This window comes from Podarcis cretensis (genome assembly GCF_951804945.1).
Source record: "Podarcis cretensis genome assembly, chromosome: 17".
NCBI lineage: Eukaryota > Metazoa > Chordata > Lepidosauria > Squamata > Lacertidae > Podarcis > Podarcis cretensis.
Genome location: NC_137187.1, coordinates 20,241,805 through 20,257,767, shown reverse-complemented (window position 1 = coordinate 20,257,767; position 15,963 = coordinate 20,241,805). Strand labels below are relative to the sequence as shown.

At 42.3% G+C, this 15,963-nt stretch overlaps 1 long non-coding RNA gene across 1 annotated transcript in view; it reads left to right on the top strand.

Moving 5' to 3' along the window:
• LOC307206646 overlaps positions 1 to 10,534 on the top strand; it is a 35,756-nt gene extending 25,222 nt beyond the window's left edge. Inside the window, exon 3 of the long non-coding RNA XR_013834453.1 lies at positions 10,285 to 10,534. This is a non-coding gene — a long non-coding RNA (uncharacterized lncRNA). The remainder of the gene's footprint in view (positions 1 to 10,284) is intronic.
• The last annotated feature ends 5,429 nt before the right edge of the window (positions 10,535 to 15,963 follow it).

The following is a 15,963-nucleotide window of genomic DNA, read 5'->3' as shown; positions in this document are numbered from 1 at the left end:
GCCATGTGACCCGGAAGTGTCTTCGGACAGCGCTGGCCCCTGGCCTCTTAAGTGAGATGGGCGCACAACCCCAGAGTCTGTCAAGACTGGCCCGTACGGGCAGGGGTACCTTTACCTTTACCTTTATATGGTTTAAAGGCAGGGTTGTCATGCTGTTGCACATCTTCAGGTGTTGAGAAAGACAGTGGCTACCACTTTAAGCCCCATGGCTCTGGGTAGGTGAAAATCAGGGCTCAGGTTAACCCCAAAGGGAGTCTATATCTTATCCCTAGGTCTCACAGCTGGAGAGGTATGTGAGAATCACCTCCAAGATGCCTCCAAGTGCTCATCATCTTTTGACACATAGTTGTGACTAGAATCATAGAAACATAGAGTTGGAAGGGACCATAAGGATCATCTAGTCCAATTCAATGAAGGAATCTCAGCTAAAGCATCCATGACAGATGGCAATCCAACCTCTGCTTAGAAACCTCCAAGGATTGAGAGTCCACAACCTCCAAAGGGACAAACATAACTCCTTTTCTACATGGGTCTTCCAGTACTAACTGTTAGGATATAGTTCTGTTCCACCTTAAAAGGAACAGGCATGACTGTTGTGTGTCACATGCCTGTTTACTTCCAGCAAAGGCTTGCTGGGAACTTTCGTTTGTATATTGCTTTTGCTATTATTGCCGTTTTGCTTGGATACGAAGGGAAGCAGACATGTTTTTCCTTTGTTCCTGAACTATGCTGAATAAACGCCTGTAAATAATGCTTACACATGTCTCTGTCCGACACTTCCATTGTGAAGATTTATTCACTCTGCTGATAAGAGCATGCTCAGCTTCTGAACGTTTCAGAGGCTCGAGTCGCTGATTGATGCTGTTCCGAGAACCAGAGTTCACCCGGCTTTGGTCATGATGTTGCCTTCTTTCCATCTTTTATGCTATTTAGATATCTCTAATCCCATTATCCCCAAGAGAAAGAAGGTTCCTTTTTCCCTATGTGGTGGGCCTGTAAGAAGGCAAAAGCCTATTGGGAAATGATATATAATGAGTTGAAAAAAATGTTTAAGATAACCTTTCTGAAGAAACCAGCTGCCACATATTGTGAAAGGGTCTGGTTTGGGAAAACGTGGGCTTAAATAGCTTTCCAAGCTCCACCCCCCTGGCATTGTTGGCAAAACATGTGTCAACATGTTAGGTGAGACATAGTGGATGCTTCCATCTAGGGCACACACCCATGATCCATGCCTCACCTCCCATCAGGACACGCACAAAGCTGTTCCCATCACACTCTGTTATGGTTGGGTCTCTCCCACAGAAGCAAGACAACTCTGGCAGCAATTACTCTGGAGCTCAGTCACTCAGTGTCGGCTTCCCAGTCTGCTGTTGCCGAGTCTGAGGTACTCCCCTTCCTCCTCCCACTTTTAAAGCCCCACTTATGCTTCCTTTCCTCTTCACGCCTTTCATTAATCTTTGTGAGCCTACACACCTGGTGATGGGCAATTCCCGGTAGCTCTCCCTCTGAGTATGAGCTACAGATGTCAGTCTGCATCTTCTCCCTTGAACTCCCCCCCTCCCTTCTCCTTGTTCTTGGCACTCCAGGCCTCTACTGCAAATTGGCTGCTCCTCCCCGCTTCCACATTCCTGCCTAATTACCTCCACCTGCCTCCACACTCTCCCCCTCTGTCAGCAATGGAACGCAGCTGACACACTATTTGTAGCGGACAGACAAACCCACATGATCAGTCTGAGACTTTGGAAGTTCACCAGTGAAGGAAGATGGACAATTTGAAGCAGCACCCAACACTGAGCCCTCTGAGCATGACCTAGAAGTGGAGGTTTGAGTAATTCGGTTTTAAAGAAATGTTTTTATGTGAATGTTGTCAAACATAGGCAGCAATCTTTCTGTTTTGCAAGTTGTCAGCGGTAAAATATAATAATTCTTCTTTCCCAAACATTTATTATCCTCATTCCATTTATAAAACAGGAATTATCTCCATGAAACAAGAAGACAGGTCTTCTCATGGCACTGATGTACACGAATATTCACTTCATTCATTATTTGGGCTGAACTCCGATGCACATTTTCCTGAAGTTCCACTGGCAAATCATGATTATGGAGGGTCTCAGGGAGCTTCACTTCTCATGTGGAGCTTGCTGTTGTGTTGCTGACTGAAGGAATACTGTGTAAAAAGCACAAACAGAGCATTAATCAATCACTATAATAAAAAAAATGAGATGTTTGCGTATCGAGCTTGGTGTGTACACCAATGGTGGCATTAATGACCAAAATTATGTGCATGCCAAAGTAGAAGCGACTCCCATTGAAGTTAGTGTCCCTGTATACATGCATAGAATTATGCTTTAAGTTCCATTGATTTCAATCAGTTTTAGGGTTTTCTTTGGATGGTGTCAATTACATCTAAATTTTATGTCAACATCCCTATGTTTTTTGTTAAAAATAAATAAAGCAAAGCCTAAGTGTGTCTTAAGGGACGTGGGTGGTGCTGTGGATTAAACCACAGAGCCTAGGACTTGCTGATCAGAAGGTCGGCGGTTCGAATCCCCGCAACGGGGTGAGCTCCCATTGCTCGGTCCCTGCTCCTGCCAACCTAGCAGTTCGAAAGCACACCAGTGCAAGTAGATAAATAGGTACCACTCCAGTGGGAAGGTAAACAGCGTTTCTGTGCACTCCTCTGGTTCACCAGAAGTGGCTTAGTCATGCTGGCCACATGACCTGGAAGCTGTACGCCGGCTCCCTCGGCCAATAAAGCAAGATGAACGCCGCAACCCCATTAGGTCACAACTGGCCGCAACCCCATTAGGTCACAACTGGACCTAATGGTCAGGGGTCCCTTTACCTTTACCTTTAAGTGTGTCTAAAAATGTTGGCATTTCATGCTCTTTGTATAAAATCATGGCTACGTAAGTGCCACTACATAATAATTTGATTTTAAGAGTTAAGTTGAACCCAGTGAAAAGATAATGGCTATCTCTATCTTTTCAAGAATTCAGCCACATTTTTCCTTACTTTGGTGCTCAACAGCCTTGAATGAAACTCGGGCAATGAAGCTTTGTATATTTTCATTTCTTTCTTTTTTAAAAAAAGAACTTGAAAGATTGTTAGCTTCGGCACATGGTGCAGATATTTGGCTTGTCTTCCTATGTTTGCACAGCTGTGCATCATCCCTTTAGTCACCCCATTGTTCTTCTTACTTGTTTTATTTCTGCAACATTTTCATAAATCAATGTATCAGAGTCACTTTCAGAAGACTTATGTGCTCTACCATCAAGCTCAAGGACCAGCAAAAGTCATGCTTGCAGGGTACTGAAGTAAGCAAACATTTCCTCTCTAGTGACAGAGCTATAGCTGCTGCAATGGATTTTAAATTTCTTAGGGAATAAATAAAATGACATTCACATAGCAGAGGCATGCCTGCTATATGGTGCACTACGAAGCTAAACAAATCCGGCTATGCGTTTGTGAATGTTTTGCTGTTTGAAATCACCTCGACTAACATGGAGTGATTGAGGAAGAGGAAGAAGGCATGTCCTCACCAGCATCCACAAGGATATAGTGATGCAAATGGCTCAGTCAGCATCACACAGGCACCAGGCAAGTGGTAGGTCATTGGCTGGCAGTCTCCATGACATCAGCATTCTACACTCATGTCAGGAGCTCCTAGCCAATCGATAGCAATGCACTTACATGCTAGTGATGTGAGCTGTCCCCTGACTCCACTCCTAGTTCCTGATGGTTACCAGTAGGACAGAGTTCGCCATTCTCACATTAGAAACACAGAATCTGCCTCATATTGATACAGTATAAGGTCCATCTAGCTTAGCATTGTCTACACGAGTATATCCCAACCTTGGGTCTCCAGCTGTTTTCAGACTACAATTCCCATCATCCCTGACCTTGCTAACTAGGGATGATGGAGTTGTTGTCCAAAAACAGCTGGAGACCCAAGGTTGGGAAACACTGGTCTATACTAACTAACAGTGGCTGTTTAGGTTATCAGACAGTTGGCCATTCCCAGCCCCAAGTGGAGATTTACCCTGGACACACTAAGTAGACAATCTACGATTGAATTGTGTTCCTTTCCCTTTGATTACTGTGTAGCAGCTATAGTTAGTTCCCAACACTGATCCTTAGACATTAGTCATGGTGTTGTTCTTTGCAATAAATAAATAAGTGCAAATATGAAAATCACCACACCAAAGTGCATCTGCTCACTCTTGCAGCTTAGGCTAATTTTCAGTCGATGTGCACTCTTTTTGTCCCCCTGAAATGATGTGGATTGATGAAGTGGTAATTGGAGCACTCCATTAAATGCCTAGTACAGCACTTAACATGCTCAGAGATATCCTTTCAATAGCACAGAGTAAGGTGGTAGGGAAAGCCAATTACAAAATGCAGGTTTCTATTCTCTTGCTACAAAGATGTCCACCTGTGTCTGTTTTCTGGCTGCTCCTCATAATGTGAGCAGAGTGGCATAAAGGAACATCAGAAACCTCCTTTACACACCCAGAACACTGGGAATACCCTATAGGATATGTTCATAAAAAAGCAACCTGGAATGAATAACTTTTAAATTAATGATTCCCTTGGTGTGCCATACAGTAAAATTGCTAAATGGTTCTTTGGAAACTTAAAACACCTCTAGATCTGTAACTGCAACATAAGGAAGAAAGAAAATCTGAACAATAAGACAAAGGTTATGAAGAAAGCATCTTTTTTATTTCCTTGGCCAAGTTTCAAAAGAGTTTTCAAGGGCAGAATACACTTCTAATGTGATGGAAAGAATATGCTTTCATGTCTGTACTGTGGAATTAGTCATTTCAGTGCAATGTATTTTGTTACATTTCTGTGGTTTATTTCTCTGTGCTTGGGGTGTGCATGAATGTGTGTGCCTTTTCCTATCTATCTAGGCATCTATCTTCTCTCTCTCTCTCTCTCTCTCTCTCTCTCTCTCTCTCTCTCTCTCTCTGCACTACATTTTAAGCTTATCTATTTATGGATTTAACATTTGGGGGATGGCACTATTGTTTGCTGAATTCTAACAAAGTCACCTCCCTACCAATGTTAGTAAGTTAGAATGGCATTTGTTAAACACAAATTGCAAAGCAAAAGTGGAGAAAAGATATGGTTTTCTCCAGTTTTACGTACAAAGATACATCTGGTCATTAGTTTTCCCTTCTCCCCTACTGTCAAGCAAAGTGTTCATGAATGATAGATATTCTTAAGAGTCAGCATTCTCTCTCCAAGTATTTGGCAAAGAATCAGATGCTGTTCAGGTTTCAGCTTAGCATGACATCACTTTTTTTTTTTATCCTCAAGAACAATGGCATACAAATAACATTTTCCAAAGTAATGAAAGTTAGGAATGGCTCAGTTGTAACAATATGCTAGATATTTTTTTCTTTCAGAAGTATGTAGTAGGGGACTGTGATGTTTTCTTTCCCAGTTAGCCTCACGGCTCAAGGGAACAGGTTAGTAAAAACTGAGTAAGTTCAACACAAAAGGCCTTAGATTCTGGATCTACTGAGAAAAATGTTCTTCATGAATGATAGGTCTATCAGTAGCCAGTAGTTAGAAAAGCTCAGAATGGAAGCTCCATATTTAGAGATTGTAAACCTCAGAGCATGAGATGTTGGGGATGAGCAGCTGGTGGAATATGTCGTTTTTTTGTGGTACAAAGGCTGCAGCAGAAAAGGGGAATTGTTGAAAATCATAAACTACGCTTTGAGGAGGCAGAGGATATAAGGCCAGATTCAGCTAACTAGTGGAAGCCCACTCAAGGACTTCTGCTAGTGCAATGGGGCTTTCCCTGTATCTCCTTCCCCCACACATGTCCCTTTACCCCCTTAAATTGGCTCTTGGGGAGATTGGGGGAAACCCCAGGAAAGTGCACAGGGGAAGAAGAGGGGGCATAATTTTGTCTTGCAACTTAAAATGCTTGCTCTGGCGGAACTATTCCCATAGCACCACATTGCAATCCTCTCACAGTATCAATATAGTGTATCAAATGAAAATGTTTGGAATATCATTTACTACTTCAAAAGGAGATGTTAGAAATATTATTTTTATTAGTTCAAAAACCTTAGACGAAAGACTTTTGGGAGGTGTGCATGTCAAATTGCAACCCACCCCCAATATTTTTTAAAAGTAATCTTGTATAGATGCAGATATATTCACTAATAAGTTTTCCATTTCAAAAGTATCCCTGTGCCATGGTACCTGGCCGCCGTGGGCATTTGTTAGTCAAATGAATTTCTGAGTCTGTCAGTGTCAGAAGTACATCATCTAAGTTCAGTTTAAACAAGAGTAAATGGTAAAATATTCATAAAGTTGAACATGCTAGTACTTACACAAGAGATCTTCCTTTTGGAAGTCTGCTCAGATTAGATAGTTTTCAAATGTCTTAAAGGATGTCAGGAAGGAGAAGAATTGCTTATATGGTTGACTGATCATAGTACTAGAAACAATGGTGATAAAAATCCAAGCAGAAAAACCATTGAGCTTCTCACAGCACAAATCCTATACAGGTCTACTCAGAAGTAGATATCACTGAACTTAGTAGGGTTTACTCCTGTGTAAAGAATTATGGTGCTGGAGGAGACTCTTGAGAGTCCCATGAACTGCAAGAAGATCGAACCTATCCATTCTGAAGGAAATCAGCCCTGAGTGCTCACTGGAAGGACAGATCGTGAAGCTGAGGCTCCAATACTTTGGCCACCTCATGAGAAGAGAAGACTCCCTGGAAAATACCCTGATGCTGGGAAAGATGGAGGGCACAAGAAGAAGGGGACAATAGAGGACAAGATGGTTGGACAGTATTCTCGAAGCTACAAACATGAGTCTGACCAAACTGCGGGAGGCAGTGGAAGACAGGAGTGCCTGGTGTGCTCTGGTCCATGGGGTCACAAAGAGTTGGACACGACTAAACGACTAAACAACAACAACAACAAAGAATTATAGGATTGCAGCCTTAGGGCACTTTCAGCATGGATATCTCTCTCTCTCTCTCTCTCTCTCTCTCTCTCTCACACACACACACACACACACACACACACACACACACAGAGCTGCCTTAGGTCATGTCAGACCAATGATCCATCTAGCTCAGTGTTGGAAATATTGCCAACACCAGCTCTCCACAGTTTTAGGTGAGGTTCTGCCCCAGCCCTACCTGGAAGTGCTGAGATTGAGCCTGGAATTGAACCTACATGTGAAACAAATGTTCTAGCACTAAGTCGTGGCCATCCCCAATGTGAATAAGATAGCCAAAGAAATTATAGCATCCTTGATATAAAAGTAATTAAAGCCGAGCCTTAATTTGGGGTGGGGTACACACATATCCCAGGGAAAAGTATGCTTTAGTTCATCCCTCCTACTCCAAATCTGCATCTACAGATACATTAACTCAAAAGCCCATTAAGGTTGGCTAATAAGAATTGCTGAGGTGATGTATATGAGATGCTTTAAATAAACAAGTAGAACTGTAGGCATACCTAAAAATAAGCTCACTGAGCATTAGGGCTGGGTGATATATCATCCAAAACCAGTTTGATGTCCATATTCTTTGACCTGGCAATGTTTGTGTGTGTTTGCTATGCAAAAACCACAATGCAGGGAAAACCATGAAGCCAGCCAACGCCTCTACATAGCTTTATCCTTATTTCAGACATTGTGATATACTGGTATATCACAATGTTTAGCTGGATATATGATGTTGAAAACCAGACATCACCCAGCACTGCTAGGCATTGGTTGGCATCTTGTAGCCAGAGGACATGTTCAATTGCTAGAGCAATAGACTGAAGGAACTCAGAATGCAAAGGAAACAGGGGCAGGGTCCCAAGACAGCAGGAAGGAGAGAGGTTCCAGAAGCAGAAAACGAAAGCAAAAACCACAGAATTAAGCAACCTCGTTGGTCAGGAAGGAGTTGGAGGCAGACCTGCAAGTCATAGGTACCCAGTGAGTGAGTGAATGGATCAAAATGGGGGTGGATGTTACTTGGTAGAACAAGGTAGCAAAGAGAGAATAGGGCTTGGGGTAGCTCTTCTTGCAAGCTGTAGATGGTGCAGTGCAGTGGAAATTATCAACCTCCAACCTGAAGAGATAAGCATTGCATCATTGCACATGCTGCCATCTGCATGACCTGGCCTATTCAAACAGCGGGGCAATGTTGTCTTTTACTGCCCTCTGCTGAATATTCCAAAAAGCAATGCTTCCAAAGACAATTGTGTGAAGCTCTCTATTGACTTCAAAGGTGTTTTGCAATAATGAGAAACTGAATGAGAGACAATGAATTTCAGAAAAGAGAGGGGGGATTTACTTGAAAGGGTTATTCCATTCATTTTTTTCTGACTTTTTCGTTTAAAAAGGAATTGTACATTTTTAAGGATGGGGGGCGGGGTTCCCACAGTCCAAAAATCCTAGCAAGGGCAATTACTCTGCCTGATTTACTTTGGCTTCCGAAACACAGCACCCATAGAGTTATTTGTAGAATGGCTAAAGCTCTCATCACAGGAATAATTTCAAAATAACCATCATAGAAATGCATGAACAATTACATACTGTGTGGGCTAATTGGGACCTAATGGTCGGGGGTCCCTTTACCTTTACCTTTACTGTATGCATAACTTTCTTTTGGTCCTTCAAGATCCCCAGTATCTAAAACAAACAAAGTGCAAATCCATTGCTATCGTCCAAGCTTTTTTTCCCATGAGAAAAATGTACATGGCATTTGGGTTTAATTCTTAAACCCACAGCATTTAAAACAAAACAAAACAGCTTAAACAATTATGGATACCCAAGAGTGATTGATTAATACTAGCTTGTTAAAAGTGAGTTTTCAGAACTGGAGAATTGAAATTCCCTACTTACTGTACTTGCTGCCTACGATCTCCCAAACTTTATCAAAGTTTGGGAAGCTTCCTCCATTGATGTGCAATTCACAGTTTTACCACTGTATACAATTGCTCAAGAAGGTCTTTTTGCAGGCACCTGGGGGTCATCAGGTCTGAAATGATGAAGAAGCATAGCTTTCAGAGTTATCTGCAGTCTAAAGTGCAGAATGTTCTATCAGTAATCAACAACCATGTCCTAGCACTTGCATTGTTGAACATGCTCACCAAAAATATTCTGCTGTGCGACCCCCTCCCCTAATTTTCCTCCCAACGCCACAAATCTCCAACAATTGGTGATAAAATAAACTGCATTCAAAAAATGATAAAAAAGTGAAGTAATTGTTGACAAAATCCCCATGGATAAGAGACAGGGTTTTGCTGGATAGTTTTTAAGGCAGGTGTGTGATGGGTGCAACATTTGCCTTGTTCCAGGTAATGCAGTATCAGGCTCCAGCGCCCTCTTTTTACTGTATCTTTCTTTAGCTAATCAACACAGCTGTCAACTTACAGATTTGAAAATAAGGGACCAGCAGCCTCGAAAATAAGGGACCAGCAGCCAAAATAAGGGATCAACAATTACTTTGATAAAATACATATTTTGTTGCGTGCAAATGGCTTTAGATACCTATTAGGTCCATAAATTACCATATAGCATATATTCAACACAAAAAAACAGCAACAATTTGTTGTTGACAAAGCACAGCTGGACATAGAAAGGGCCCCATTACCTTCAGTAGCTTATTTAAGGGACATCATCAGTAAGGGACAGCAGCGGGACATGGCCCTGGGATAAGGGACTGTCCTGCCAAATAAGGGACGCTTGACAGCTATGCTAATCAAACTTATGTGTATCACAGCAACACCTTGTTCTACGAAAATATATTTCTTATTGTAATGCATGCATCACAAGCAGCTAAGCAAGACCGACTCCTACCCCTCATAAACTTCTCTCTAGTTGTCTGGGCAAAAGCGTTGCAGCATTTCCACACAAGGTTACTACTCAGAAACACTACATTGAACAGGGGAAGCTGCCTTATAAACAAGACATCTTGAGCAACATTATCTATTCTGACTGGCAGCATCTCTCCAAGGTCTCACCTAATACCTGTTCCTTTTAACTTGGCGATGCCCAGGATTGAACCTGGCCATTCTTAATGCGAAACATGTACTCTACCACTGAGCTGTGACCTGTTGAGAACAGATGTGTTCTTTTTACAAAAAATGATCATCCCAGAATAACACCTTTTGACCCAGCCTGCCAGACCAAGTTCCTGTTTTCAGGAACAGCTGAAACAACCAGCTTAACAAAACAGCCAGTTCCATCTTTCCTCATTGTGTGCTTTTGTATTACTCCTGTTCTCTCCTCTGTCTTTTCCCACCACAGGGTGAGGGCACTAAGCTGGATCCATGCTGCCTGGAAGCCTACTTTTCGGGATCGCAGAAAACGGAACCACTTTCTCCAAATGAGATGGCAAGGAGCAAGATTACATGGAATAAAATACAGCTTTGCATTACAACCACTTCCATATATCTGTTTACTTTGTTTATTACGAAAAGCATAATCTCCTTTGGCGATAGGCTTGGAGATCAATATCTAGCTGAACAAATAAGTTAGTGTTTTGTTTTGCTTGTTAGGCCACGGGATAATGCTACTATTTAATGTATATGGTTCTCATTTGAATGGTTCTCGTTTTATTTTACTTCTCTCAGTCCAGCAATAAAAGGCTTAATGAAGAGCATCAAATCCACTTTCTTCTGGACCTTTACGTCAAAGAGCTGTTTATAATTCAACACCAGGATGAGCTTCCGAGGCAGGAAGGTGCTCATAGTGGGCAGGGGTGCAGGTCTGAAGTCCAGGGACCCCAGATAATGACTCAGAGAGGGGCAGAAGATGAGGGCAGTAGGAAACTGGATCAGCAGTACCTGACCAAAAGCTGGCATCCTGGATCCCACTGCTGCAGGCACAGGTTATTGCACCATCCTTTCTTCTTCCTTATTTTCCAAACACAATCTATAGTCAGGAGGTAGCCAGACAGGCAGCTACATTGTTCCAGATGCTCCTTTTTATTGGCTTTACTTTATTATCCTTTCCTTGCGGCCAAATGGTGTTTATTCTCAAGTAAATGTGCTTAGCATCGGGGCAGCAGGAGGCATTTTAGTCCTGTGATGCTGTGATTTAAGTGAGCTTAAAACATGAACCCAAAGTATTTATTTATTTATTTTTAATCAGAGTGGGAAAATAGTTGTTTGCTTGTTATTCTAACACAGAAATGTGAAATCTCAGGCCTGGAGTCAGATGCAACTCTCCAAACCTCTGTATTTTAGCCCCCAGGACTCTCCCCTACATGACACCTCTTCTCCACCAGCCACATATCCCACCAGTCCTACTTTGAACCCTTTTTGGCTGGAATATGGTAAATCCTAAAACTCAAATAATGGTTCTTGCTTGCCTGAGTGGAAGATAGAGAAGTATAAAGGAGTACATTAACATACTTTTTGTTGTTGTTCCACCCACTTTTGCATTTGTGCCCCATCCATCATGTAGTCTCTTGGAGGTTGCTTTAAAGATGATATGTCCCTTGCCCAAGACATTTCAACACCAAAGACAGACCTCAAAATGGCTCCCCTGCCCACCAGGGAAGAAGGGAATCAGGGAAGATGAAGATCTACTTCAGGAACCAGAATGGGGGAGAAAGAAAATTCAACCTTGGACTCAACTGCCCCAGTGGTCCCCACCACCTGAGCCAGTTGCCTTACTTCAATTCATGGGCGAGCTGACCCTGGTCACTTGCACTTAATAAGGTTCCATGCCTCTACTCTTCCACAGGAGTGTGAAAGCTATTGTAAAGACTCAGCTGATTTCCAGCTGTCCCATGGTATGTGGGGATGTTTTGGGGGTGGGGGAAGATAACTTAGGGTCTCCTTTTTTGCAGTGCAGCTCCATGAACTCTCATGATGGCTAAAGGACTTCTTCTGAGAGCACCTGCCCCCAAGGCATCACAGGATCCAGGATTCCCAGATCTTGTGGGATATTGACACAGAAGACATGGAAGTGAAAACCCAGTCCTCTTAGCTCTTGATAAGCTTAGGAAAATAATGGTGTGGGATTTCATCATGGCATGCCTGGAGTATTTTGTTCAATGTGAGGCATGTCCTGGCTGTGGAGAGTGAAACAATGGACACTTTGCCTTGCTTTCAGTTTTGCAGAGGCCAGCATGCATTGAGTATGGGCGTCTGAAGAGAGGAAGCTTTTAAGTTTGGAGGTATACATGTCAGAGACACTGTCTTGGGCCAAAGATTGAGGGCAGTGGTGTGGTGTGTGCCTGTGACATCACATACATATGTCATCGGGAGAAGGGGCATTGCCCAGAGGAGCCTGCCTTTGAGGCTACACAACACTCAGCTTGGAGGTTCAGCTTCCTCAGTCCCCTCAATATCTGAGGGGCTAAATTCCCTGCTAAGGAATATTGAGGGGGACTGATGATACCTCTGCACCCTAGCATTGGTGCACCTGTTGCATGTGTAGGCTTGCTCTTTGGATGTCCATGATCAACACATGCTTGCTAAGCCACATTATTTTGAAGATAAGCCAGCAACACAGTCCTACTACCTCTCCTATGCATGGCTAATGAATGAATGAATGAATGAATGGATGGATGGAGGGGGAGATTTAGTTCCTCTGAATTCAGTGAGTCTTACTTCCAAATAAGCATGTGTAGAATTGGGCTAGTAGCATAATAATCTATTCACAATACTAACTCAATATATTTAAAACCCAGACCATTGTGAGCTTCTCAGGAGGTGGAGGGACACACAACCCCACCCATTTCTTGTTACGATATAGAAGCAATGCAGCTGCAAAGTGCTAGCTTGAAAACAAAACATGATGGGAATGTTGGGACTGCCCGTGGGAAACAGAGAGACAGTCAATTCACAGTGCGAAGCACCGGAATTAGCTCAGAGTGTAATATGAGCTGTACAGGAAGTGCAGGAAGGTTTTACCTCTAGATTGCTGGAGTTTGAAGAGAGCAGTCATGTTTTTTGTAACGCTGCAAAGACAGAAATAAAGGCATGTAAATAAATTTCTGTCTATCTCTTTCCCCTGCCAGGGGGGGGGCAGGAAAGAGGGGGGGTGTTCTTCTCATGTTGAGAAGGATCGCCTATTGCGACCTAGCCTGTATCTTGCTGGGGAATGCAGACAGGGAGGTCAACAGGAGATCAAGCCGGGTGCCTGGGAGAGTTGCCATCCTGATATGGGCTTGATTTCCAACATTTCTAACACCTTGCAGGCTATCAGAGATAGCTAGGAAGAAGCATATGAATGTGTGTGTGTATTATAATCTGTTATTTTGTATGGTTCTGTAGCTGTTGCTACTAAGTCATTTATCTCAAATAAGCCATGTACTGTGACAGCTAGAGACAGTCCTTGAAGCAATAGGTGAGTACATGCACAGTTGCCCAAATAAATATTTTGTGTTGTGATTCATTTAATTCATCCTGCCTTTAAAACAATCAACCAAAAAATTAAACAAACAAACAAGCAAGCAAGCAAAAAAACAGTCCAATGGATTTACTCAAACATTGATCAGTTGGTCTTACTTGGACTCACGCACCCACAAACTCGCTACAGGATTACATATGGATTGGGGCTAACGTCATGGGCACTCATCTTCCAATTCCAGCTGTGGGGATGCCACAGAACCAGAGTAAATGGCAACATGTACACAGCCTAAATCTTCTAATGTTTCAGTCGGAACTCACCAAAACTCAGCTCTGGCACCTCTCAGGTGGGCACCATTGCCATTCTAAACAGAACGAGGGAGGTGTTCACTGTGAGTTCCGGCACCTCTTTTTCTGGAAAAATAGCACTGGCTAATATGAAACAACTAAGTCTGATTTCCTGTATAATTATTTCCTGTATCCAATATTTATGGGGAATAAACTAGGCATGATGGTTTGACTGACCAAGCCATCTCGCACACGGGACCTTGCATCATTGTTGGACTCTGACCCCCCAGGGCAACTGCTCAAATCAGAATTATTTTTGTGGCCATGCCTTACAGTCTTTTCACATTTAATACATTTAGGTGCCCAAAAAAGTAAAGTGTGAATATGACAAACAGGTGTGTGAACACCTGTGCACCATGCTGTTATGTCCCCCCCCCCTGAAAAACAGGAGTGGCTGAAGCTCGTGTTGAGAAAACATGACAACAATCCCAAATTGCTTGCTGTATAATGTGTGCAATAGCTCTTAGCCTTTGTGGGAGAACAACTGAGCCACAGAGAAGAGAAGACTCAGTGGAGTCAGATGGATATGGATGTTGTTGTTGTTGTTGTTGTTAAAAACAACACCAGTGTCTTTGAACTATACACAAAAGTGTGTGTTTCTTAAATGCTCCTATTTTCAGGGGGTCCAAACTGTTTCAGACTGAATGTTGGTAGAAAGCTTTCCACCCAGAACATAAGATGTTGTTGTTTTTGTTGTTGTTGTTGTTGTTATATGTGACAGCACTCCATTTAGTTCCAGAAATGTATACCTTTCTCTTTCCAGGTTTACCTATTTTTGAAGCCCACAGACTACTTCAGAAAACTCAGTAATGCCTTGGGTGTAGCAGCCAGTGATGTTGTACTACGAAACTGGGCTCTCGACAGTGGCATTGTTTATGCTTACAAGGCTGGGGGAGGGAGAAGGCGGCAACCAGATTAGAGCAATGTAGGTGCAGAGGTGGAAGCACCAGACTGGTTCTGCCAGTGAGTCTGCACCACTGCAACCTCACTGCCATCATGCCTCACCTCCATTGCATCCCAGAAGTGTGCTTATAAGTTTTGGAAGCTGCCCAGAGTGGCTGGGACATACCAGTCAGATGGGCGAAGAAGAAGAAGAAGAAGAAGAAGAAGAAGAAGAAGAAGAAGAAGAAGAAGAAGAAGATCACATCATATTTTATTGTGTATTTACAATAAAAGTGGTTTATAATCCTCTTCTGTCCTAGAGTAAACCAGAATAGCAGCCATTTTTTCAAATAATTCAGATAATTCTGAGTGATTTCATGTATGCATTGTAGGATCTTATATGGGTAGACTTATTAAATAAGCTTAGCAGAGTGTCTAAATGCCCAAGGAGATCAAGAAGATATTGATTACCATGCACTCAGATCCTACCACCAGTACAGTAACTTTATCTTCTTCATATATATCCCTTAAAAGTTAGGTAAAAGAGATTGTTGAAGAGCTCTGCCCATAAATTACCATGACAGTAAAGATGATTAAAGCACATGCTTTGATTGCCGGCATTAATCTCTACTATTCTCCCCATGTTTAATTTAATTATACCCAGGTGTACATTTCTCTTTAATTTATTAGTTTTGTCAGTCACCAATTGCATTGTTATGATGGTGTTTGTAGAGGAGCAAGCACAGCTATGCAGGCTGACACACCGGAGATTAAAATTTAAAATAATGAATATGCCCGGGCATCTCAATTGCCCCTTCAATGTCAAACAACCTCTTTAGGGACGTCCACTTCTTGTGATGCAACAAGAGACCTGAGTTCTTGAACTTTGAAGTTTAAGTATGTGTTCCAGGCAGTATGTTTTCCACAACCAGAATTCACTAGAACTCAAGTCCTGCATCTTTGAGGTGTGAGCTATTGCCATTCTAAGAGAACAAGGGAGGTGTTTGTGGTGAGTTCCAGCACCATTTTTTTCTAGAAAAAATAGCACTGGTCCAAGGCCATTTTACAGGGAAATCCTGTCAACCAGTATCTACCAGGTTGCAGTCCTAAACTAACTTACCTGGGAGTAGATCGGATTCATTTGGGTTTATTTCTGAGTGGGTCTGCCATGTTAGCATATACTGAATAAAGATGATTGAAATCATCTGGGCATTTACAGAGAATAACATCTTATCTTTTAAAAGCAACAAGTATTGCATAGATCAAACTATCTCTCCTCTGACCATTGTAAAGTTAGCTTAAAAGAACCGGACAAGCAGCTGTTGCTGTTATTGATTATTTCCACATTGGCACAGATGAAGCAGAGAAGAAATGAAAATTATTATATGCCGAT